Raw genomic sequence first — 26,673 nt, forward strand, 5'->3', positions numbered from 1 at the left:
TCCCTCCCACCAGCGTGTTCGGTCGTCGCTTTCCGCGACTGGCTGCCTATCTTGACGTAGCCTGGCAAGCTCTACCTACCGAGCAACCTACCTAAGGGCATCTCCCAACGACGACGGTCTTTCTTCGACGAAGGAGCCTCGGCCATTATTCGGCGTGTTTGTAGCCTCCGGCGGCGCGTAATAAGCCGGCTTACACACCAAAGTGTCTCTCTCTCTTTCTCTTTCTTTTTCTCTCTCTTTCTCTCTTTCTTTCTTTCTCTCTTTTTCTCTTTTTCACTCGTTCGCTCGCTCGCTCTTACTCTTTGTCGCACGCACGCATATACGAGAGCACCTAACGTGTGCCCTCCCTCTTTCGTATCGAGCACATACACCCGACACGCCTACCGTATTTTTATTTCCCTCACGAACGGACGTACGCGCGTTGCCCCGTCCCGAGAATCCGCATCTGCCACCACCGGTGCAACCGGCTACTCCTCTCCACTCCTCTCTTTATCCATCTCATTTCCCTTGCGGAGAGATGCCAACCGGAAACTTATCGATATGTCTACGAAAAAGAGATAGATAGCTAGGTAGATTGGTAATATATATTTATAACAACAACAAATTGCTTAACACATAGCCAGACGAATGACGAAATATTTCGTGTCGATATTTGATATAAAAAAGTAGTTGGTTATTGTGTATAGTCTGATAGGTAATACGTCAAATTTATACTGTCGGTCTTTTACATCTATTCTTTAGATCGATCGTAAACAATTTTTATTAATTAGTGAGTTTTTCTTTTTTTTTTTACGTTTTTTTAATTATATCCGAGATTTCAACTAGCGCGTTTCAACTAACTAGTCGGAAAGAAAAAGAAAAATAAAGAAAAGACCAAGTTTTCTCGGGACGTTAAAGAGATAAGACCGGCGTCGTAGTTCTTTCTTGCTCGACAGAAAATAAGACGACAACGAGTTTACAAACACCATACACAATGTTATTTCAAGTTTAACCGAACAACAATGATGACCTTCTCGTAATTACCTCCCCGAGTTTACTTAGAATTCTTGGGAGGGAATGAATGTGAAACTAGTTTTGATCGATTCAAGCCATTTCAAAGCAAATGCAATAATCATTTTTATATCTTCACCTTCTCAAGTTCCATCGTTTTTCCCGAATAACTTTTCTCGATGTTCCCTTTCATACTTTTTACCTTTGCATTAGTATCGTCCCATTATCCAAGACTCGTTGTATTCTACCAGAAGAAATACGTAGCTCTCCCTTGGAAAATAAAAAAAGAAAAAGAGGAAAGATAGTAGTGGTCGTAGGGCTCCTAGGTTCAACCATAGTCTCAACGTAGAAAAATTTTCTCAAGAATTCCCTTCGGCTTACCTATTTCGAATGGCCGAGCAGTGAATTCCAGCTATTAGTAGGCACGATGCACCTACACTAGCGTCCGAGATAAACACGGCCCGTTACCGTTTGCTCGTATTCGTGCCTACTCGAAAGCCATTTATTTGACGCTCCGGTAGGCCGTTTTACTTCAGTCGAACGCGAAATTCGAGAGGTTTTAAGGCGCAACAACGTTTGAAATTACATGGTTAGAAGCGCCGAAAGAAATATATCGCACGTATTACCACGCTCGTAACTCGTTACTACTTACCGATTATCATTTTTATCATACGAAGAAGAACACGCGTGTAGACGTAGATACTTTACACTTCGTGGAAAGAATCTTAACTGTAATATAACGGGAAACGCGACGGGCCAGGCGTGGCCCTTAGAATCCCTTTGAATTCGACGCTTCTCGACGGCTGCCGAGAGATTAATGATTTCACTTCTGACCGTCACTCGCGTGTAAGTGCTTCTCGCTGTAGGAATGAGAAGGTATCGTTGTTCGCGGGACATCCTGAAGGACGAGAGTAAAACTTTGCGATTAGGAAAATTACTTATCAGTTGAAATTCTAAAATCGAAGCTGAAATTAAAAATCGGAGAAATCGTTTTCCAAATTGTTTTTACGACCGTCCGATAAAATGTAATATAGTATTTCCATCTAACATGAGCGTAATCGCTCAAAATAATAAGTATCACAAAATGTATGATTTCGTAATCACAGGAAACGAAATCAGAAAGTTTTACTCTTATCTAAGATAAATATTGAAATTCATAACGTGTGAGTTTTACGTTATTATTAACGCGAGTGTATGATGCGCCTAAATATACTAGACGGATTGACAAGGAAAGAGCGATAAAAGTTTATCGTCCGTGACGGATGATCGTGCTACGGTCATAAGAGCTATCTTCCAGTCGCCGAAACGTCCCCGAGAAAAAGGGACGAGTTCTTACCAGGAGATACGACGTTCGATAACTCTTGAACGTCTAAAAGGAATCTCCTGAAACAGCCTCGCGTCTCTTTTCAAGTCACATTTTAAAAGCAACGAATGCGTTCGACTTAGAAAATTATTCGATAAACGAAGAACTCGATTTCTCGTTGAGTGACGTTTAATCGTGATCTTTATTAATATCGAAATACGATTTCCGTGTTATTAAAAGCTTGTCTCTTTCCTCTCGAACGGAAATAATATTAGAATATTAATCTCGTTTATTAGCCTGATGAGTGTCATGGCCGATATTTGTTATATATTCAATGGTATCCCCGAGTGCCAGAATAATTAATTTATTATTTTATTGTTTATTCATTTACGAGATAAATAGATAGTTTTTATTTAATTAGTCATAGTAACGATACGTTTCAACGAAATCTCATGCACGTTTCTAGTTGCTCGAAGTTACGTTTATTAGATTCGAAAGCAAAATAAAAGTGTACGAAATGCATCGAGTACTATTAATATCGATGCGACGAAATATCCCGAAACGAAGTTTGACGAGGAAGGGCGTCGATCGACGAGATTCGTTATTCGAAAAAATGGAATTGGGGGACCGGGGGTTCGATTTTCGATGGAACGAAACGATTCCTCGATTATCGTTCGGCTCATGGTATAGTTCGACACTCGATCGATGGAAAAATCATGAAGGGTGGCTCTATTTCGAATGAAGATAACATCGAAAGCAACGAGCGAACGTGGAGAATTCGCGATGAAAATAAATCGAGCCTCCGCTGCTCTTCGTACTCCCTCGAGAACGGAACAACCTGCATTAATAATACGCCAATGGGAAGAGAAATAATAAATGAGATTTGACAGAATTATGCTTAATTGACAGATATCGATCATTAGCGATAATAGTCCAATTAAAAATCAGTGCTTTTTTTTCGTTTGTTAGCGGCAAACGTTGTTAGAGGAGATGCACTGACTCCGATGCACGAAAGAGAACGAAAATTTTCGACGGGTCGATACTACAGTACTCTCCCTCTCTCGTTCTCTTGTACACTCCGTTTCTCTCTCTGTTTCTCTCTCTCTTTATTTCTCTCTATCTCTCTCTCTCTCTCTCTCTTTCGCTCTTCCCCTTTCTCTTCATCTTTCTCTCGCTCACTCGCTCACTCGCGCACTCCTTCTCATGAATATATTCACAAGCCGGCCTCGAAAGGACGAGACAAAGATGTTAACCGGTGATCGGGGAAACTCTTTCCCCCTTTTAAGGTCCACTCGTTAGCGCAAGAACGCGGCTACCTTGGATATCTCCAACCGTAGAAAGTCTTCCACGATTCTTGCATCTAGAATAACTCCTTCGAACCGATCGCGTTCCCGAAAATTCTCACAGTTGTTTTATATAAATTGAAAATTGAAAACCTCTGATATAAAGTGAAAAATAAATGAAATAATAAAATGACGGTAATATTCTGACCCCCGAATTCCGATAATTTCACAATGTTGAAAAAAAACCATTACGAGAGTATTGTACTTTAGGAAAAATGGAAAACTTGCTCATATCATGCTCTCTTCTTCTACACAAACGAATATATATTTTTATTTACTATGTTTCATGCATCCCTGAAATCTTTCGCGAGATGGAACACGAAATGTCACTTACCCTGATGCGTCACGAGGTCATACAGTGTAAGACGAAGATGGAAAAAAGGAAGCATGAAAGCAAGAGAGAAAGAGAGAGAGAGAGAAATAGAAGCTTTATACGAAGTATCTCCTAGAAAGAATGACGTTTTCACCGCATTTAATAACAGCATCGAAAAGAATTTCTGATTACTCTTCAAAGGCCTCGAAATTCATAATCGAAAAAGGATTTTCCAAGCTGTCGAGCAATTCGTCCGTCAATGCAAATGGTCCAAAAGATTTCTAATAATAGAGTAATATTCGTTTCTATTCTTCTTTACGAAAGATCAATGGAAAGCTATCGTGTAACGAACGCGGTTTTAACGAGTCTCTAGTTCAAGAACAATTGTTTAAATAAAACGAAAGGGGTTAGTACCTTGAGAATGGTAATACGACGAAGTGAATGTTAACGAGGGTACCTTTCTTTCGATGTCACCGAATCGTGTCTATCCTTCGTTCGCGTGTCCTACGTTGTGTCGCCGGGGATCCTTACGAGGTCAACCAATCGTGTTCTTTTATATTAAGGCAGAATGAATAATAATCGACGGGAAATACGAGATCGCCGGCGGGCAGACCGTCCCTTCATCATCGTAGCCCATATGCCGTCTTTTCGACGGGAAATATGTGATCGTGAGTAGTATTTTTTGAAGCTAACCAAACGAATCGTTACGAAGACAAAATCGAACGGACCGTTTCGTTTTTAATCTTTTTTGTCTTAATAAGTTCTATTGTTACTTATGAAAACACCAGTAAATTTTTTTCTTTTAATTAAGTATAAATACCGTAACATTTATGGAAAATGATTGATATAATTTTCATGAATTCAAATCGTATCACGTAGATCCTAATGAATTTTTTCAGAATGTGTTACATGCTACAAACATCACGAACTCTACAAATATATATGTTTCACGTAGAGTTAATTAGAATTATTTCTTCGAGAAAAATACAAAATTAATAGAGAATTAGATTTTCAAGGAAAAACAGAAATTAAACGCGAAGCGAATTCCGATACGGCAAGTTTGGAAGGTGTCCGTTAACTTTTTATAACGTACGTACATCGTTGTAGACCATATTTTCCCGATTTTCGTGAAAATTCCTAATGCGACGCTTTTTCCTCAGCGCACGAACACTCGCGTCAACAAAAGTTAACTCTCGTCGTGCTTGTCGCTACAACGACGGAAGGATACAGACGCGGCTGAAACAAAAGTTACGTCAGCGTAGCTTTTTCCATGCCGCTTGTCAGTGATAAATTTAATCATGGATGACGTACCCACGTCAAACACACTTTTTCATGGGCACGTTATCGTTCTCGTTCGGCGAATATATTCTCCTTCTCTTTTTCCGAGACGACAACTCATGGAGGAAAGTCTGATCGATACGATTTATCGGAAAATCGCGATTTAAACGTAATTTATGTGGGTCCTTGGTCTAAAAAGGGCTTTCTTTGCTTCTATAGATAGAGAAAAAATGAGAGAGAGAGAGAGAGAGAGAGAGAGAGAGAGAGAGAGAGAGAGAGAGAGAGAGAGCTTTATAAAAAGTATCGCAGCTCGGCGACGTTAATGAAAGAGAAAATTTTTGTTCCTTTCTTTCCTTCTCTCTTTTTCATATACGCACACATACACACAACTCTTTTTTTATAAACATATATACTATATATATGTATATATGTATCTATATATATATATATATAAAAGCTATCGAGGCAAAAATGCACACAATGGCTACCAAAGTGGTTTGGAGAAGTGGCGCGAAAAAGAAGGTAAACTTATTGTTAGTCGGTCGCGAAAGTATCGCGCGTCGGTTGCATTCTTCGCGCGAATCGAGCGAATAAATCGATCGAACGACGTAGGATCGAGACGGAATACGGTGATGCGAGAAAGAAAGAGAGAGAGAGAGAGAGAGGAAAAAGGGACTCAGAAGGATAAGGGAAAAAGGAGAAGAGCGGAAAGTTTATCGCACTATCGTCGAACATTCGCTCTCTGGTACCAATTCATTCGCGTGTAATTTCACGGCTAAATCGCGGAAGTTATGGCAACGAGGTATGCGATACAAGCTATAAACGAAGGTCGACCGAGCGTGAACGCGTATAGAAAGAGAGAAAGAGAGAGAGAGAGAGACAGAGAATGTGAGTAACGTCAACCAGGACGAAGGAAAGGAACGAAGGGACGATCCGTCCACCGGTTCGTCCAGCAAACTTTTGCTTTTCTCTTTTATTTTCTTCTCTTTTCTTCGCTCGACTCAGGCCATGGCTCCGCTTGAAAAACAAACAGTTAAAACTAGGTGGTCCCTCATTAAGTTAGCACCACTCTTGTGCCTCGATCTCCCTGCCGGTTACCCCCTAGGGGGCTCCCCCAAAAAGGCCCACTTCTTTCTTTCTTTCTTCCTTTCTTTCTTTCTTTCTTTCTTTCTTTCTTTCTTTCGTTCGTTCGTTCGTTCGTTCATTCGTTCTCTCTTTTCCCTTCACCCTCGCTATGCGAATTCGAAACGTCCCGATGGTAGACTCGAGTGAGACGTTACCTACGCAAAATGAATTCGTTCGATACACGCGCGTCAACGTGTGCAACCAGCATGAACCTTCCGTTCCATGTAGTAGCGAAGGTATATGGTAATAGTTTAGATAGTTCGATGAAGCACCGTACGCCATAATATATTTTACAAATTTTACGTAAAAAAAAAAAGAAAAGATCGATAAGTCGGTAATTTCAATAAATATCCTTACAAATTCATTTGATTTATTTTCTGTAACATTATTACAGTATCCATCCTATCGTTCTACGACTAACATTTTGTATATGTCGTTCAATGAAGACAACCTTTAGCAGAGGCAATAATATCAGTCGAAAGCATTTAATACGATCGCTTTGCTCCATGCTAGAATTTGCCCGCGCATATTGAATAGGACGATATTCTAATTGTACCCCGGCCGAGGCATTTGCCAACGCGTGAACGTTCTTCGCCGATTGGTGTTGCAGTTCCCTTCGATAAAATTTTCTCCCTCTCTCTCTCGCTCTTTGAATCACATACACAGACGTACACACATACATACTCTTTGTCTCGTCCCTAGTGTAAAGGTCGCTTTGCTGGAATCTCTAAATACGAGTTGTAGATATAACGCGTTACCACGTATATACGTACGTACGTGCGTACTCCGTTAACCCGGTATCACCGTAAGGAAAACGGCCGATAATGGGATTATATGGAGGGAATGGATTAGTGAAATCCCTCGAATGCAAAACCTTACGATAATCGGCTACAACCTAGCTATGTACATCGTTGAAAATCGGTAGTACCGACTCGTGATATTCGTATGAGAGTATCTCCAGAGCAATCGACTCTAGATAAATGTCGATGAACATTTCGTTACTCGTCTTTTCTTTATGAAAACTAACGACACGAGTTGTATTATGTTCGTTCTCGCGCTACTCACCTATCTGTATTAAACGAGCTTAAAATCGTAATGGAAAGGCGCTCGATTCGTTGTCTCTTTTATTATTGAGTTTCATTGTTTTTATTGATTGATAAATATATGCATACGTTCGATAAATAGACTTGTGTAATCGTATACAGAGTCGCTATTTAACACATTCAACTTAGCGTGACTTGCCGATGAGTCAGAAACTATATTTCCGAGAAGCAACTTAATTTACCCGTGGGTCATACCATCTTGACGTTTCTGTCTAAATTTATAGAGAATTGCTAAGTTTTACGTAGTAATTTGGAATTCGTATTCGTATTATTGCTCGTTATATCCATGTTCACTTTATTCCGCTTATAATCGAATTTCATTATTATCGTTGATTAATAAATAGATAAATATAATACATACTCATAGATCGAGCAAATGATAGCTTCATAATATAATAATAACAATGATGATAATGACTAGCATATTCGTCGCAATGTGCACAGAACTAAATCTGTTTTAAGAGAAAAATGTTTCCACTCTAATTATTCTGAATTACTGGAATTATAACAATTATAACAGATAAAGACAGCTCGCTTGGTAACATAGAAGCAGTCCATGGAACAAGTAGGATTATATTTTTGGTCTCGAGTTGTTATTGCTCTCTTCTCGTATATTTTCTCGAACGAGTTTTAAAGATTCGATTTCTCTTCCTCGAACGTCGACCATAACGCGAGTCGAACGACGAATGAACGTAACACGTACACATATAAATGTTTAAACTGGAATCGTTTCTTCTGTCACGCTCTTGGCATCTCACTTTTCTTTTCTTTTGTTGCAGATAATCGGTAAAGGTGTGGAAAGATTACGTGAGTATTAAAAAGTATATATATATTTTTTTTCTTTTCTTTATAAAAAGAGATAGATTAATAATCTTGTTAATCTTTTCTTTTTCACGCCCTCGCACATCTTTCCATTCTCATATTTAACTTCTTTAATTTCTGCCGCAACGGAAGCTTTCGTGAAGTATTTGTGAAACGTCCAGCTGCACATAAAAATTTCAATATATATATATATATATATGTACATACATATACACACATAACTATCTACGCGCAATTCCGACGAGAAACAAAGAAAATTCTTTCCCACGCGTGTACTTACTTTACGTACGTAGCACTCGGCGAAACCGGCTCGTACAATATATATATAGTCTTGTTCATTCTTTCTTAATTTTATTAAGACGATGGAAAAAGAGAGAACGACTAACGATTCGACAGAGCACCTGTGCCGTTTCTTTCTAACATATTACGGAATGTAATGTATTACATCAAAGTTTACGATTTTATTTCGAATGGTGGTACCAGTTACAGTCCCGTTTGTTTCGAATAATCAAGTGTGCATAATTGTCCGCTTACGAGAGTCGCCAATCTTTCGTACGATCGACAAGCGTGTAAAGCGAGAAACGATAAATGAAAATTCATCGAAGGAACGTTCTCACGATACACGCGATCGGCGTATATCGGTTTCGCTTATAAAACACGCATAGTCACGTACTCAGATTTAACGATATCTATCTGATTCGAGACTCGCGATCAAACAGCGAAACGGTTATATTTCTTGCTTGTCTTTGATGTTTTTATTTATAATATCGAAAGAAAAGCACAAGATATTGCAACGTTTATAATAGATCTTCGATCATTGTCATACTTAGAGAGAATATTGGCAAAGATTATGTATTCGTTGAATCTAAAAACGTCCGGTTATTAAACGAGCCAATAACGAATGTTGGTAAGGAATCTTTGATGAAAAGAAACTGAGAATAGGAAAGAAGATGACGAGCAATATGCGAAGGGAATAGAAGGGCGTTGAAGAGGATCGCTCTATTACCTTGCTTGGTCCCTCCAAGTTGTCGTTTTCTCGTCGCTCGGATGAACCGTGAAATAGTCAATGGCGAGTGAGGGTTCACGGAGGTTAAAAAGAATACGGACACCGACCGACAATGGACCACCTATCTCCTTCTTCTCCTCCTCCTCCTCTTTCTCTTCCTCTTCATCCTCTTCACTGAAGACTCGCTAGCTCGTTTCTCGCTCCTTGTCTCTACTTCCTCTTACAATCGACATTGGTACCGCCAAAGGCGATATTAACTGACTTTTGAGATCGTAAAAAAACGAAAGCTACCTGGTTCTTCTCGTTAGCCCGAAAATAAGGAGTCAATTATGAAAGGGGAAGGATTCTCACGATCTAGAAAGACCACTTTTTACACATTAATTACAACGAAATGGTATGCAATCTCTTTGCGATACGATGCAATGCCAAACGGTGTTGCATTCTAATTTTCGATGGAAGTAATTGCATCCCATTCCGAGTTCGTTCTTTCTCCCTGGCTTGGTCGAACACGGTCGAAAACGTGTCTTTCGGGTAGGTACGTAACGCGTCTGCCAAAAGGGCTGCACGAAAGGAGTGATCACGCGATCGAGAGGTGAAAATGAAAGATTTCGAAAGAATCCAATGAAAGAAACAAGCGGCGTGCATAATTGTACGAAGAACGAGAGAGTGAAAATGGAAATGGCGTAGGTACGAGGTCTCCTTTTAACTGGTTCGTTGAAGCGAGACAAACGGCGTGGTTCTTTATCTTTTTTTTTGTTTTTTTTTTTTGTTTCTTTTGCGTGCACTTTACAGATTTCTATAATACCATTTCTTTCGAAGAGAATCGAAAGAATGAAATAACCGGGGGATCGGTGAACAGGTTATAAGAACGATCTTTTGGAGAAGAAATTACCTTTTCGGTATTTATGAAGTTTTAGGATTAGTAAAGTGAGGGTGAAACTCTTAGTCCTTCCTTCTTACCCTTACCTCAACTCACAGAGTCCGTCGGTCTCGCGGCTCTTTTGTAAAAGCGTTCTCGGAGATCGTACATCGTAGAAGTACGATCGCGATCTTGGTTGTTTATGCGATACCCTCAAGATAGGGGTGACTCCTTTGTCCCGAGGTGGTTTTCGCCTTTACCGGTAAATACAGACGAATAAATTTCTACGACGCGATAAATCTCGTCGCGCGTACGCCTTTCACCTAAGACCGCTTTATTACTCTTCGACTCAACTTCGGCCTATGGATCAACGTAGAGAGAGAGAGAGAGAGAGAGAGAGAGAGGAAATAAAACGGGAATGCCAGAGCATTGTTTGATAAGTCGAATGAGACCATTTTTTAAAATAGTATTCATGGTTGTCATGTGTTTAAAAAGAATTTAAAAAAAGAAAGGAAGAAAAAATAGCGATTTACTCTCGAATACAAGACAAAGCGAGAGAGAATGATAGAGAGAGAAAGAGAGAGACAGAGAAGAGAGGTAGCAATATGTGGTATACATCGAGTCCATAATGGTAGAACATTTAGCTTGACCGGTTCAGCTTTGGTCTTACCGAGTCAGGAAGGACTAGTCCGGGCTAGTCCTGGGATCGACGAAGCGTCGTCGGCTTATCCGTCGCGCACGGGTTATTTAGCGTTCAGGCGTCGGCTAGAACGGACGAGGCTCGTTCGTGCTCGGCAATCGAGTCTAGCGATAGACCGAAAACGGATTACCGAGAGAGATAAATCGGGTGATACGCTTCTCGATGTAACGTTTCCGTTCTATCCGTAGGTAGAAACGAGCGATACCCGCTTGCGCTCTAGAAACGAAGGCAAGAGATAGGAAAAAGAAATGAGAAAAATAGAGAGAGAGATAGAGAGAGAAAAAAAATATGTTTATTGCATTTAATTAATTTAATATTGCATATGAAATTAATTAACTTTGAGAGCAAACGAATATAAAGCATGATAAATAATAGTAAATATAGTAAATGCAGATAGTGTTATAAAATGAAAAAAAAAAAATCGTCTATTTAACTTAGAAATTAGGTTGCGTGCAAAATGTTGCCTCCGATAACAACAATAATTAATTGAGAGCAAGAAGAGAACAGGTACGTTTTCGCTTCGTCGTGGAAATGTCCAGAAACAGAGATGAGAGGGAGGACAGAAGAAGAAGAAGAAGAAGAGAAAGAAGAAGAAAGAGGAATTTCTTAAATTACTTCCTTATCTCTACCGTCAGTAGCACCTCGAAAAGACGATCTCTTCTCTTCGTAAATTAAGACAAAATTGATTTAAGCGATTTACCGTGGCCGCGCGCGCGCAAGTCGGACGTCGTCGTCGTCGTCGTCGTCGTCGTCGTGTCGCCGTCCAGCAGTGGAAGAGAAGATAATGGTTAAATCCAAGGTCTGCGGGGGTGAAATCTCCGAAAGCGAAAAATTTCCAACGTTTCTCACCGAGTGATTTTTCTCTCCGACTCTTCACACTGAGTCAATCGTGGCTGGACGTTTAGTGCGGGGACGCGACCGATTAATTCGTGAAAGCGTTCTTCTCGTCGTTGCTCGATCGAACCATTAGGACACCCTTTCGGACCTCGCCGTCTAACGGTTTGCCTTTTGCTAGATAGAGATGTTAGGAAAAAAGAAAGAAAGAGGAGAAAGAGAGCGAAAGAAAGAGAGAGAACTATAGTGGTAACAAATAAGATTAAAAATGAAATAAAAATATATATATATAAAATATATATACAATAAAACTAACTCTACAAACAAAGAGAGAGAGAGAGAGAAGAGAAATATAGCCAGACAGGCAAGAGAAAGAGAGAAAGAGGCAGAGATAGAGAGTCTGGAGAGCGTAGTTGCACGGAGGGTTAAGCGTGTTCAGTCGGGTTTTGCGAGTAAGTGGTGGGGAGTGAGGGAGAGCGAGTGTACGAGAGAGCGAGAGCAAGAGCGAGAACGCTGTGGTGTAGTGGGGATAAGGGCTCGGAGGTGGGGCGTCAGGACAGGTCAGTGGTGGGGGCCGACGCTCTCTCGTCCCCTTTCGCCGCTCAGTTTCTCCGGCGACGTCGTTGGGAGCGGATCGTCCGTTTCCAGTGTTCTCTTTCGGTTTTTTTTCCACGATTCCTTCGCGCGTTGTCTTCGTTAGTCGCGTCCTCCAAAAGGAGGAGGAGGTGGAGGATCAAGGGTGATCCTCCGTGTGTCGTGCGTGACAACGTAAATTAAGAATTCGTGGAAGAGGATACTCAGAGTTAAGTCCGTGCTCTTTGATTCGTTGAACTCGCTCGTTAGCTCGCTCGTATTAAGTGCGTCGAGTGCACCATGGAAACTCGCGATAATCGGAATAAGCGCGTACCGTGACACGATCGATAGGTGCTCGATTGGATAGATAAAAGGAAAGTGTAGAGAAAGATAAAGATTATTATTGATAAGTAAATCATAATGATTTACGTAGTTTGAAAGTGTTTTCAAAGAAGAAGGGATATCACGAATTTTTCTTGATCTTTGGTGCCATCACGCAAAGTGCGGTATTTCCAACGGTGTTTTACGACTAGACGGATAGAAAAGAAATAGTGGAGAACTAACGTGAATAACATTCAGGGATAAAGTTTAAAGGATTTAATGAGATGTTATATCCAGAGGGATATTTGGAATAATATACGACGCGGATGTTGTGGAGATTTCGAACGGGGCCGATCGAGTGATAACGTAGCCGTCGGAAGGTGTGCGTCTGTCCGTGAATAAGTTTGGATAATTTTTTTTTTTTTTTAATTCAGTCGTTCGCCCTTGGATCGTTTTATTTACAGTTTTATTATCAACAAGATCGACGAGGACCCTGTACGAAGCCAGTGAATTGAAAGATCTTACAATCAGTGTTGTTTTTTCATGTGACAGTGACCGTTTTCTCTATGTTCTTATTCGCATATACATATACATACATACATATATATATTTATAGATATATGTATACGCTGTGAGATGTGCCACGAGTTCCCAGTCTTCGCCTTCTTCCTCGTAAGTAACCCTATCCTTCAACTTTAATTTCAACGGCAGTGATAAACGAATAAAAGTCGGTCGATTATGACGAAGCAACGACTATTTCTAGATGTGTGTTCTGTGTTAAATACCCGTGCGTTCATTTAAAAATGTAAAGAGGTTAAATGATCTAAGCGAATTCCGTGCGTATCGCCTCTCGCAAAGTTACGTGAGTTTCCTGTGAATCCGTTGTTGAATTTACAAGGACACTCTTTGAATAACGAAACGAATTTCCAAGAAATCTCGCATCGCGGTATCTTTTCTAATATCAATAGTTTTCGTCGAAACCGTCGTCGATCGTACGAAAAAAAAATTTGTTGATGTTTTCTATATTAGACGCATACCGTCGGATTATATCTAGTGCGTATACAGTTTTCGTCACAGCAGAGAAATGAAGAGGAAAAAGAAAAAAATAAAAACCAAAAAAAGAAGGAAATTTTTCTTCTCCCGTTTGGAAACGCCGCCGCTAGTGATTCGTTTCTATCAATATTGAAACGCGTTAGAGCGATTAGAGCGTATATCGCGCGTCGCAACATCGATACGCCTCGGGCATCCTCTTTACTTTAATCGTCATTCTCGAATACGAGAGCGCTTTGTTTCCTACCGACAGTTTTTATCCGATCTACATATGTACGTATAATCGATTACCCTACCCTGGGAAAGAGTTTAATCAACGAGATCGAGGATCAAAGTACGACGGCTGAACTTTGACGTACCCTTTGTTCGTCAATTTTTGTTTTATTTTCTTTCCTTTTCTTTTATTTTATTTCATTCTATATTGTTTTTCTTTTGTTTCGTTTTATTTTACTTTACGATACGTCTATTTGAATAGAAATTTTTGATAACGCGTCCGAGAGGAGAGCGCCATACGTGCTCTTCGAATTGGGCCGATCGCACGGCATCGATCGCAAAGTCGTTTCGTGGCCTTCGAAGCGTCGGCTCGCAACTCTCGAACGCCCTTGCGTAACGCAAAGAGAATTCTTGAGTGAACGTCGAATCGGTCCTGACCCACGATACCACCAACGAAGAAAACTGTGTTACGCGGCAACGAGATCACCTTTCAATTGATACTAATTTCGATATCTCGAGAACGAAGAGAAAAAGTCGTCGCTTATGAGATCATCGATAATAGAGTTGTTTGATTGGCACGATAATTGCTCTTGCATTCTTAACGACTCTCTTGAACCTATAAAATTATGATGAAATTGTGATACCGTATTCGTTACCTTTACTCGTAACATAAATTCTCCATTGTAGAATTCGTATAATTCAACCTCCATAAGAATTTACGGCTTTGTACGTTAACGTTCGTTAAGATCAAAATCAACGAGTACAATGAATACCGTCGAATTAGAATCTCAACGACATCAACCGTCCTCTTTACGTATTATATTCGAATTAACCGAGCGGCGACTACCTACCTGTGCCTGTCGCTTTGATTTCTATGGATTCGAGAGAGCAATTTTCCGTACGTTGACCCCTTTCATTAGTAGACAATCATTTGGGTGACGTTGCTTTTTTGAATGTTTCTTTTTCATTCATTTCATTTCATATTTTTCGTTTACTTCGTTTTATGACTATTAATTCTTTATGGAACGTCGTTCGAACATTAATTTTTAAACGTTTGATGAACGATTTATATTTCTTATTTTAAGCTTACGCTTCGCTTTTTTAAAAGGACTTCGAAGAAAAATGATTTTGAGATTGGATTTTATGAAATAGAACGAAAAATATATGCGATTAGAGGAAACGTCGATGAAACGTTCCTAACTAGTACGAAACGAATTTCGTAGGGAAATTATAAAACGGAAGTGGAACGGTCCAACGAACATATTTTCAACCTTTATATCGCGTAGTTGAGTTTCTTCGAATATTAACCCGTATTCGAATCGTGAAAGCGGACTGCTTCAGAGACCCGTTCAAAAAAAATAAATATGCGAAATAGTGCTTTATTCGTATGCAAATTTCACGATGAATTGTACGGTGAATAACGTTTAATGTGACCAATATACAAATACGTACGTGTGCTTTATATAGCTGTTCGTATATACGGGATGTAGTAAAACTTCACAAATGGATTTTTCATATGTAGAGAAGAACAAAAAATAATTTCTATCAACCTGAGTTGGGAAATGTTTCATTTCTGAATTTTAAAACTTTCAAGTATAGTCTTAGTGTAATCCAATTATATTTATTTGCTTGAATTATGATATACTCCGTTGACATTTCCTTACATGAAATGTACGAAATGCCCATCTCCTGCTTGAATACAAGCTTCAGCTTGCCGTCTCATTGAGTTTCCGAACACGGTTCAAAATTCCTGGCTTTGAAGCTTGTTAGATGTTGTTGGAGTTTTACGTATTGTATTATTCATTCTACTGTGTTGGTTGAAATGTAAGTTTCATTCAAATGAATGCATTCGCATCAATGCATTTCGTTTATGGTTTGGTGAATGCCAATGTACTAAGATCATACTTAGAAATCTTATAACTCAGAGATTAAGCATTTTGGAATTTTCATGTTGACAGAATTTTTTTTTTCTATATATAAATGTGTACAAATATATATATTTGTTATTAAAAAATAATTTTGATTATTCGTCGTGCAGAAAATACGAAGAAACGCTAGGATTATTTAGAATTATTTATTTATGTCATGTTGGAGGATAGTTAAAAAGCTAATAAAATTGATGAGTGATATATAAACTTTCTTTGTAGAATAAATGCAGAAGCTTGTAGGAAGGCCAAAAATGAATGTATTTGACATGTGGGAATTTTGTTTTTCCATTACCATTTAATTTATTGTCGATGGATTCCCGATTCTGGTTTTTACACCTTCGCGAAAGATCCTTATGAAACATGCAGAGGACATCCCCGATGAAAAAGTTGAAAAACGGGTGCAGGTGGCAAAGATATACGGCGAAACTGGAAATACCTGGATCTTTTCGGGTGATCGTATTTCTTGATGAACGAGTAGCCGCCCTGTGTTTGTGAGCTTCCATCCCCGCCTCTCCGTTAATACCGATCTCCTGTCCGACTTATTTATTCTACTGCTACGCTAACGTATCGTATCTCGCTAACGCTTCGATCGGCACCTTTTAAATATTCAAGGGTGGCTCTGCGAAAGATCGACCCTTCAAAAATGAAACGATATATTCCGATACGTCGAGAGATTCAAAACGTATCTACTATGTTATGTAACAAGTTCGTTTAGATTTCGTCTATTTTTTTGCCCATTTTCCTATTTTCATTCTTTTTTGCAGAAACGAAAGTTACTATATCTACGAAGAAAAATATCTAATCAGTGGCTTGACTTTTTTAATGTTATTCCAACAATAAATTTATCTCACAGTAATACATCGAAATTAGAAGTATGAACTCATATTATATATGAATCATATTTTGGACGGCAATGATCCGTGATCTGTTTATAGAGAGGAAAGTTTTGAAATAATCTTCTTGCAAACATGTGTGCATCATTGGTAATTCAAACTTACTGTGGTGTCGCACGATAGTTTCATAGTGAGAAATTTTCGAAAGTAATTTAACGTGGAACGCACGAGAGAGTATTCCTCTTGTAAAACGCGTTGCGAAATGTATCTACTGCATATATATATATATATATATATATATATATATATATAGGGAGGGAGGGAAAGAGGGAGCAATAGAAAACGAAGGTGTCCTCTAGATACAATGAGGAAAGGAAAGAAGAGGCCGCAAATGGTAGGACGAACGTAGGCGGCGTATGGCTTATTTGTAAAGTTACGGTGTCCACTTTTATGGACGAGAGACCCACCTCTGTGTACGGAACGTTTCGTAGTTGCTATGAAAGCTAGGTGCGTGTACGAACGCACTTATGCACTAACGACAATAACATCGGCAACTGCAACAGTACTACATAGTCAGAACTATGACTACGAGACTTGGACTACCGAGACTAAGAAAAAGCAAATAACTACTACGCCCGTTTAATTAGAAACGCGAGACTGTCCTCGCGAAGGGAACCTATGCGGACGTATTAAGGTTGCCGCGTTCTGGTTTGTACTTTGCTCGGCACGGCACAACACATTTTATATTCCTTTCCTTTCTTTCTTACAGGCTAATTCACACTTGTCGTGTTTCATGTTTGTGTATATATTTGTGTATGTGTTACATCGTGTGCGACGAGTGCACAGAGGATACAAACCATCTCTACCTAACTACTGTGCGAGAAGGCACACACAACGGTGTGGAACGGTATGTACGACGCGGAAAATAAAATGTTCGTGCCGTGAGTCGATGACAAATGCTGCTCGACGCTATCGTGCAACCCGAACCAACCGTGTCTCGTATTTTTATCGAAGCAATATGCCACAACGAGAGCCACTCCGTTCGCTTCTCTCTTCCCCTCTTTCTCTCTCTCTCTCTCTCTCTGTGTTTTTTCCTTCTCCAAATGAATATTCTTTAACAGCTAAAGGCAAATAATAAAAGAAATTTTGAAATGGCTCTGTATGACAATAAGATACCTCCGGCTCTTTATAAAATTGTTAAAACAATGACTGATCATTTTACGGAAGATGCACGGAAGTTGAAGATGAGTGAGGGTATTTAAACGGGGAATGACGTAGGCGTTACGTGTTAATTAATATGAATCATCAACGTAAGCGGTGATAAAGTGCGATAAGAACAAAGAGAGAGAGAAAAGTCGCGAGCACTTTCCTCTTCGCGAGTCTTACTTAATCTTCTCGTACGAAAGAGAATGAGAAATATTAAACCTTACGGTGAATCACGCAGAAAGCATCTTTGAGTTCGATAGACGACTTCTAGGTGCGGCCGATAATTCTTGCGTTTGCGCCAACATTTTCTTCCACCTAAACGCATATACTCACTTCCTGCGTCCTCTTTTCTAATCATAGCAAATACTCCGACAATTCGTAATACCTAAGACGAGCTTTTCTCGATCGTCCTTCTGCTTTTCTACGAATTCGAACATAGTCGCCAAACTTCTAACATATAAATGGTATATACACGAGTTTTTTTTTTTGAATGGTTGTTATTAGACTAGAGGTGAACTTCGACAAACTTATTTCGTCTTACCTATCGACATGTGTTCGAATTCTCCGAACTGTAATATGCATTTGACGTAGAAAGTTGTGTTTACATTTGATTGCAATATTATTGCAAAGTACAAAAGAATGTCGTATTATCATATAGTGAGGACAAGCTCGGTATATATTTTTTAACGACGAAGATATCGACAACTGTCGTTATGCGTGCATCAGAACGTTAATTTTACAGGATTAAATTTCTTCGATGAAATTTCATCCTGCAAATGCAACTATTAATTTACATCCGGTATCGAAATTTCGTATCGAACGACGAATTCCGAGGATTGCCGAGTTCGATCTCAAAGATGATTCTCGTGTCTCGTTTTATCGTGTACGCGTGTACTATAATCGCGTGAAAGTCACGCAGACGTTTTTCCTAGGCGCAATTTGAGTGCAATTATTGGCAAGTCGTAATATTCCCAACCGCAACAGACGATTTATATGATTAATAGAGGCCGGTAGTCCTCGAGCAAGCTCGCTCGAGTCTTCCTTTCTTCTTTCGGCCAAGAAATTAAGAGAAAGAGAGAAGAGAGATGCATCGGACTTTGAGTATATACATACATACATATGTACATACATACATACATACCTGCGTAGCCGTGATCCTACGCGAACATACATACATATATACATACATACGAACGAACGAACGAAGGTTCTCGCTCGAGGTATGCTATTATCATAATTGCCACCAATAACGGCCCATGATTGGCGTACTTCACGCTTTCCTCATTCTTTTTTTCAGAAATTTTGCATCTTCCGTCGTTCCGCTCTTTCTTCCTCCGGCGTTCTTTCTTTTGTCTTTCTTCTCTGTTTCTCATGCATCGACATATGGAATGAATTGTGTGTTTCATAGTAATGTCCGACAACTACGAATAATAAAGATAGAAATATTTGATTACTATGGATATTCTATCAGCTGTTCATTCGTATTTGGTCATTTAAAATTCGACATATTTAAGAATAACGCGTACACTTTGTTGAACATTTCCGTAGTTTCATATGTTTGTAATTTCTTATCGATATTAAATAACACATCGTCTTTCTCAGTTTTTTATAATATGCTCAATTCAGCGTGTTTTCGCCGACGGTGGAAGAAAATCTTGCGACTGTGGTCGCATGATAAAGAGCCCGTAACAAGAGAGAAACGCGAGCTGACGGTTTGGTAATGGATCCCAGCGAGTCGACGTAACATTCAATAACGATGCCTGCCACGAAAGTATGACGCCCCATTGGACGGCGTTGCCTTCGAGCGAAATGAAAACGAAACTTTGCCTCTTTTTCCCTCCTCTTTTCTCTCTCTCTCTCTTTTTTTTTTTCTTTGAGCTCACACGCGAGTCGATGCATGTACGCTTAACACGTTCGGTGTCCTTTGATGTCCGCCCATGAAGCCGCAAGGTGAACTTCAAATTCAAATCACAGATAGTTAAACGAATTCACGATTTATATTTAAAACAGATTCTCTTTGATAAAATCAGTCATGTCAGTTTTTAAGCAAAAGTCTAATCTATATAATATTGTCATCTTATTTTTATATTCTCTCTCTCTCTCTCACACACACACACACGTACATTTATATATATATAGTACTCATTCTACGTATGACATGTAAATTACGTAAATCACCGAATAATAAACATGTTAAAAATAGTGTATGAAAGAACAGAGTACCGAAAGTAAAGGAACAATATGAAAAGATTTTATCATGGAATCAAAACGGACGAAAAGCGAGACAATACAAATATGAGACAGCCTTTTGGCTTGACTATAATTCTCTTGGTAGTGTTGAGCAGTGGACGAACGATAAAGTGGAAGCGTCCAGGTAAATGCCTTGTCAGCGTAGTGTGTGGCAACGCCAATGGTGTCATTGTCGTCGTAGTCGTAGTCATAGTCGTCGTAGTCGTAGTCGTCGTCGTCGGCTCTGGGTACAATCGATACGGGATAAGTACGGCGCGCATCGCCACTATACCGCACTCGACTTCCTGCTTCCGGTTCCGCCACCGGCATCCACTTACAATACCGCCGACTCCCTTTCGAACTTGCCTTCCAGCGTCGCTCTCGAAAGGGTCACTCTTACAATCGACTCCGTTCGTGCGATGAAGCGACTACTCGACATTGTTATCTATCGAGAAATACTTCCTAAACGATTACCATCTTTTACGAGATCGACGTTATTCCCTGGGTAAACAAATAAATTAGCGGAAGAACGAAGCATTTTTATTTCTTGTTGCACGATGCACGATTTCGTGTTATTTGTAGTACGTAATTATTCTATTTTCTGTTTCTTTTTCATGATCAGAAAGTGATGTACAAGTACATATTTAGGTAGATACAATTAACGTGTAAGAAACGAGAGGACGATTAAGAATAAAGGATAAATCTCGTGTGTGTAATTAGAAGAAGAATTTGAAAAAAAGAAAAATAGGGACGAGGTCGAACGAGAAAGTATTTCTTGATTACGTATCTTTTGATACTTTCGTGCATCGAGTAACCATTTAAGTCTCTTTCCTTTCAACGATAGCAACGGAGCGCTAAACTCGATGCTTCAACTTCGCCTCGAATCTTTGACGGTAAGGCGAACCTAGATTCGCTAAATTTGGAGAGACTGTACGTTGAACGCGGATAACTGCATCGCTCGGGAACGAAAAAGGAACAAGGTGGTTGCGTACGGAAGCCGTTACCTTCGCAAAGCGTTCCGTTAATGATCGTGAATGGAGAAAATAAAATGTATCATGTTTTAATGCTCGATATACACTTTGAAATCGACGATATCGGATCTCCAAGAACCGTACACTCGATAGAAGCCAATTAGTTTTGCAATTTTTTTCGTAATTTCTTCTTGTTCCTTCGTAACTGAGAGAACGTTCTTCTCACGGCAACCACCTGTACGTAGTTTTTTTTCTTTAGAAAAGTTTCCATTCGTGGAGAACAAAATGGAACGTGTCTCCGTGAAATTTCGCTCTTAAGAAAACGTGTTGTAATTATAACGATAGTCAATACTAAAAATTCTCTCATAGTGATTTTTCGATTCACGTTTGGCACGAGTCTTTGAGAAAAAGAGAAACAGGGAGAAAGAGGGTGAGTCGTCGCGAGCAGCGTTATTTATAGGGGTTGCGCGTACTTCTATCGGGCCGCGCTTTTAACGTTAAGCCGACCTTATCTTTTGCGCGATTTAAGGGTGCAGGGTGGGGGAAAACGGGAGTCGTAACTGCGCGTAATCACGCAGCGTTCGTACGAACCTTTCCCTTTCGCTTTTCTTTTCCCCTCTTTCTTCTCCTCCTCTTCTCCTTCTTTTTCTTCTCCTCTTGTCCCTTTTTCGCTTTGGAATCCACTGAAATGCCCACTTTTTCCCTGAGCTCGAGTCTAAAATTTATCCCGCTTTTCAACCGGTGAATTCTAAACGAAGCTGAAACGTTAGACGGGCACGGCCTCGACGCTCAGAATTGGCCTTTCGCTCCTCGTAAAACCTTTTCCACGTCCCGCTTCTCGTGCAATTCGCATTTACACCAAACGTCACGCTGCTTGAAAAAGCAAGGATTTTGTTTCGACTAAAGCTTGCCAACTTTGTCTATCTGTCTTTCTGTTTTTAAATATTGTGAGGAATTATCGGGCTTTCACTTTTAATTCAGTAATCCATTTTTGCGATTTTTTAAACGTTCGACAAGTGTCACTAAAAATCTATCTTGTTTTTTCTTATTTTCGTTTTATTCAAGATCGCTATGGACTTCCTTTCTTCTCTCTCTTTTCATTTTTCTTATCAAGAACGATCTTTCTCGACCGAAAACGATGTTCACCGGCTGACGCCGAATCCAAGTACCGAAGCTCATACTGAAGTTGGTGTGGCTGCCTTGAAAGACCCAGGCAAACGCTCTCTGCAGGGTAATTTTATTTAGATACGCCGCGTGCGCCACTGTACTCGTTACAGAGGGTAATAAAACGGTGCGGTCCGACCCCGTAGGCATACCGTCTGCACCATGTTTTCGACTAATTAACGTTGCTCGCCGCCACGGTGCTTCGTGCGCAGCTTTTAATATCGGCCCGTTTCTCCTTTGCGAACGAATGTTCCTCCATCTCCTTACTCTTCGTGTCGTCGTCGACATCGTTTACTTTACCTTTTCCCTGTCCACCATCGCGTTAATCGTTGCTTTATTATCGTTTCGTGCTCGCCATTTCTTCTGCAGCAACTTATAAATCTGTTGACGTTTCTTGCAAACCTCATTTCGATTCGAAAATCGTGCTAATGACATCGATGATAATTTAAAAAAAAAGAATGTAAGATCCAATAAACGATCGAATTTATTTATCTGTATCTTGCTTCATTTAATAACAAGTTTCTACGAAGAAGAAATGAAATATCGTCGATGGAGAAAGATAAGATCGACTACGATTGTTCCTCGATTACATTTTCATCGCAATGAAAATGGAAAGAAATATATATCTCATGGATTTAGAGAAATTCTTTCTTATTATCCTTCTTTCATCAATCGTTCATAGTTAGCCTTGGAAATGGCAATTAACGATTGTTTATCTCTGAATTTTCTCCTTCTCTTTCTATTTCTATTTCGAGGATGAGCGAGGACGACGTTGACGGAGTCCAGCTCGACGAGTCCATTATACAGCATGCCGCAACGTCCCGACGATAAACGAAGATTTATCGTCATAAACAAATGCACCAGGGCTACTTCTTCTCTCATTAAGCATCTGCTCGCGCTCGCACTCGCGCGCGAGGCAATTTAAAATCGAAATAAATCCTATTTTATCGCCGGTCCGTGAACGCGATTATCTCGTCAGGCTTGCAAGCCAGTACGTACATTCATGACGAGAAGCGCGTTATAAATATTTCCTTTTCTTATTTCTTCATTTGCTTTTTCTTTTCCTGTCGTTTACAAATGGCAAAGTTTTTAAATTCTTTCAAAATTTGCACGATTGAGAAATCGAATGTAGACAAAAAATATAGGTTTATTTTTTTCCATTTTTTTCTTTCTTTTTTTTTTGACAATTTTGATTTTTAACATCTGACACTGTTCTATTTCATTCTTAGTATAATATACGTTCGTTGAATGAGTCAGAGAGATCCACTCTTAGTGCACATAATAAAGTCTACTTTAGTTCTCCATTCTATTCTCCTCTATTCTCCTTGTTCCTCTTCCTTTTCTCAAAACCATCCTACGGAAGAGTTCTCAGCGCGACGTCTTTCTTTTCCACGCCATTTTCCTTCGTAGGATCAACGAGCGGTAAAACGTAAGTGGGTAGCGACGGCGCCGAAGACGAAAGGCTTTTTCTCCGTTTGCGTCTTCTTTTCTCGTTGACGGCTAGGAGGTATTGGATTTTCAATTACATTTTCTCTTTCTTAAGAAATTTAATCGATTCAGTGACATATTATACCCTCTAATGTGTTGGAAAATCTACACCAGACAGAGATAAGAAAGAGAGAAAGTTATAATGTTTATATTATAATATTTATCATTTGTCATCTTATCAACAAAATTAAAATAATAAAGTTGATAATTTCTAATACGATCGACTTAATTAAAATTAACGGAGGACGTTTTCTTAAATCTTCATTATCTTGTTGTTTTATTCGTTTTATCAACGTTTTAATATCATTAGAATAATACCGTAAACTTTGATACAGTCCGATATAATCGTAATGCTTTCCATCTTCGTAATTAGGTTTGTATTTTGTAAGTACTCTGTTTTAAGGATCCATGATTCAAACCCCCTTAGATAAATCTCTCTCTCTCTCTCTCTGTATTCCTCGTCCTTCCACCCCCATTACTGCCAATTTCGATCTTTCCTTTCTCCTCTCGCTACTCGAGTCCCATTCCTTCCTTTTCCAAGTTACCCTCGTCCAGGGGTTGAAACAGACTGGAAGTCAGAAGCCGTTCCAAATTCGCTTACCCAACCACCGTCGCTTTTAATCGTTATTGTCCTAATGTTACTATTATAACGCCACCCACGTTGTTGTTCTCTCTTTCGGTGTTGTTATGGGTCTCTCGTACGAAGCAAGGCTTCTCAACGAGGTTGAACCCTCCCATGCTCGAGCACGTACATATATACGAACGGTAGGAGAAGAGAAAAGAGAATTGGGAGGATAAACCCGAATTTCACATTACACTTGCCAGTTTCTGAAACTCGTTGGGTTTTAGAAAGATCACGCGGTGGTATTCTTGTCCTCGTTTTTCGTTTCTTTACTCACTGAACCTTTTAAATATATTCATTTAGTATATGGTACGTGTAATTCGATTTAAGAAAAGAAGATGCAACTTTACTTTTGAATACGCTGTAGAAGTTACTTTTTAATATAAGACCAAATGTCTTTTAGAAAACTATCATCGTTTTAAATCACAGGACTTTAGATAGGCTTTAGCAGTTCATACAAAATCAACCCGACACTCTATCTTTCTTAATAGTACTAGGAAATTGAAAAAAGTGGACGGGGTAATTCCATTACGTTGTATTGGTTCTCACGATCGATTTACAATTAGATCGATATACTTCGGATCATCCGCGTGCGTTTTCTTCGCGCGCACTTTATTAATCCCCAATGCATAAAACATAAGATACCATATCGAGTCTCACGAAGTAAGTAACGATTGTTCGCGGATCGTTTGATATTCATGCGGTTTAGAGACTCGACGTCTCCCGGTATCGAGCTACGATGTGACTTTTGTCACGGTGCAATCCGATCCCACGACGTTTATATGCGGCTTGACGAACGCGACGTCGAAGGGAAACATCGTACGCAACGCTTTCCTAGCTAGATGTCACGTTAATCCTCGAGGGAGCCCTTTCGCGCGCTTCTGGATCGTCTTATCTACGATCTCGTTTGAAGGGTATACCTATAGCAACCTACCTACATACATGTACACAGTGGTCGGCATCGAGTGTTACAAATATTTTTTTTCTAAATTAATTAGTTTTACATTTAATGGCTTATGACTCTTAATGAGAAAGAACATCGTAAATTAATTAACAAAAAAAAATAAAGTTTGTTAAATATCCTCGTATTAAAAGAAAAAAATGTAAATTATGTAACATTTCAATAACATTTATCAATAATTGATAAAATTTATTTTTGTTATTTAATATAAAGAAATGAAATCGATAATTGTAATAGTTTCTAAAAAAAAATAGCTCGTAAGACTATGCATAGGTCACCCTTTATATCCATCTGTCTATCTATCTTCCTATCTAACTATCTATCTACCTACCGGCATACTCACTCACTTCTACCTACTACCTAAGCTCACAACCGTGTACCGGCCCTTGGAACAGCTTAAAAGGACATTAACCTTTAGTCTCTTACTTTTTTCTTATTTTCTCGCCTCGATTTCAATGTACGATTATCCGAGAACATTGTAACGATTAGAGAGGAAATATAATCTATGTCATGTTACAAGGCTTACTCGTGCATTCTTTTTCAATCTCTATCGTCTATGTAAGTAAGTATCTATCTATCTTAGGAACAAAACGATTATTTCACTCAGATTCAAACAAGAAAGAAAGAAAATAAGTTTACATAGACACGTCGTTCTATCGACGAGTGATATTTCTAGGGACAAGACACAGGTAGACGATTTCATATTCCATCTATTTATAATCCAGAATTTCAAATTCGAGTAGCTCTTAAATATATTCCTCTGCGCTTCTTCTCTACAAATATTCCACATCGACTACTAGAGTTAGCAGCCCTTCCCCGCCAAACCCCTACACCTACCTCTTTCCAATCCTGCTCTCGAATAAATTCAAACTCGAAAGGTTGCTCGACAAATCGATGCGATGACGACGGGAAACGTCATCTATTTTCGCCCTCGACGAAAAGTTTGAGAAATTTTCTCGAGCTGTTGTACGCTTCCATGGCTTTTCGATATCGCCGGTGAGGGAATTTCGAGAGGTCTCCGAGACGGGGTTACATTTATAGTTGTCAGTGAGAAAACCAGGGAGAGATACAAAAAGATCGTTGTGTTTGAGATGCTCAGTGTATTGTTTCTGAACTATAGGTCTGGTCCTTAAAGAAAGGGTAGGAAGACAAAGCCGTGGTATTGTTGCTCATCGTTGCTTAATTAAGTACTACTGTTGTTATCTATTTGATGATTTAGAATAACATAAAGCTTGAATCACCTGTATTTTGTCTAACAAATAATAATAATAATAATGATAATAATAATTATTATTATTGAACTTGATACGATACCTAGACCGTTGTACGTTCTTAACGTTCGCTCTTTTATGACGTTGGAAAGGTTTAAGAAGAAAGTTAGGATTAGCCGCGTGGAAAGTTTTTTCAAGCGACCGATCGTCTTCGTAAAGGAGAATAA

The 26,673-nt window shown here is 39.3% G+C and overlaps 1 protein-coding gene across 6 annotated transcripts in view; it reads left to right on the forward strand.

The window, feature by feature from the left end:
- LOC127064707 (latrophilin Cirl-like) overlaps nt 1-26,673 on the forward strand; it is a 250,170-nt gene that overhangs the window by 51,830 nt on the left and 171,667 nt on the right. For 3 of the 6 annotated variants that reach the window (XM_050996162.1, XM_050996158.1, XM_050996163.1), the window contains exon 1: nt 12,271-13,242. The gene's annotated coding sequence lies outside the window, so the exon portion shown is untranslated. Of the gene's footprint in view, nt 1-8,234; nt 8,263-12,270; nt 13,243-26,673 lie in introns of those variants that run through there. The other 3 variants (XM_050996160.1, XM_050996161.1, XM_050996164.1) reach the window with 3 other exon arrangements.

Source organism: Vespula vulgaris, chromosome 6 (assembly GCF_905475345.1).
Source record: "Vespula vulgaris chromosome 6, iyVesVulg1.1, whole genome shotgun sequence".
Lineage (NCBI taxonomy): Eukaryota > Metazoa > Arthropoda > Insecta > Hymenoptera > Vespidae > Vespula > Vespula vulgaris.